The sequence below is a fragment of the Aptenodytes forsteri genome, unplaced genomic scaffold, assembly GCF_000699145.1.
Source record: "Aptenodytes forsteri isolate BGI_AS27 unplaced genomic scaffold, ASM69914v1 Scaffold475, whole genome shotgun sequence".
Classification (NCBI taxonomy): domain Eukaryota; kingdom Metazoa; phylum Chordata; class Aves; order Sphenisciformes; family Spheniscidae; genus Aptenodytes; species Aptenodytes forsteri.
The window spans coordinates 57,437-58,076 of record NW_008794113.1 but is presented as its reverse complement, the minus strand read 5'-3'; positions in this window follow the sequence as shown (position 1 = coordinate 58,076).

Genomic DNA, 640 nt, shown 5'->3' with positions numbered 1-640 from the left:
CTGGGGACAAAGCCAGCCTGGGGACAAGGCCTGCCTGGCCGGGGCCGCGGTGCCAGGGGAGACAGGGGATGGTGAGGGGAAGAGCCTCCATCTCCGCCGGGATGCACGAGGACGAGGACCGGAGGGTAGCGCCCAGCACGCAGGAGACGGCACGGCTGCCCAGCCTGGGCGGGGGAGAAACGCCAGCCCCGGAGACCTCCCAGCAGGGCTTGGGGCAGCCCCACGCAGCCGGCTGCGGGCACACCGCTCACCGGCACCCCTGCCCAGAAGGGGAACACCAACAGGGTCTCGAAGAGGCCGGGGCCGAAGGAGAGGATGACGACGCCCAGCGCCGCGCACACCAGCCCCGGCCCGATCTGGGCCGGCTGCGGGAGAAGCAGGCAGGGCCAGGGTGGGAGGGCAAGCGCCGCAGCCCCCAGACCTGCCGTCAGCGTCCCGGGGTGAGAGACCCCAGAGAAGCACCCCGAGGCCCTTGTCACCCGCAACGCTGCTCGTGCCGACCTACAGACCCAGCTACCCCTGCCCGGGCTCCCCTGGGACCCCACCGATGCCCCAGGCCCACCTCACAGCTCCTTCGTACGCTGGCATCCCCCGGCAGCCCCACAGCACCCGCAGCCATACGGGCCAGCCCCACAGCCCC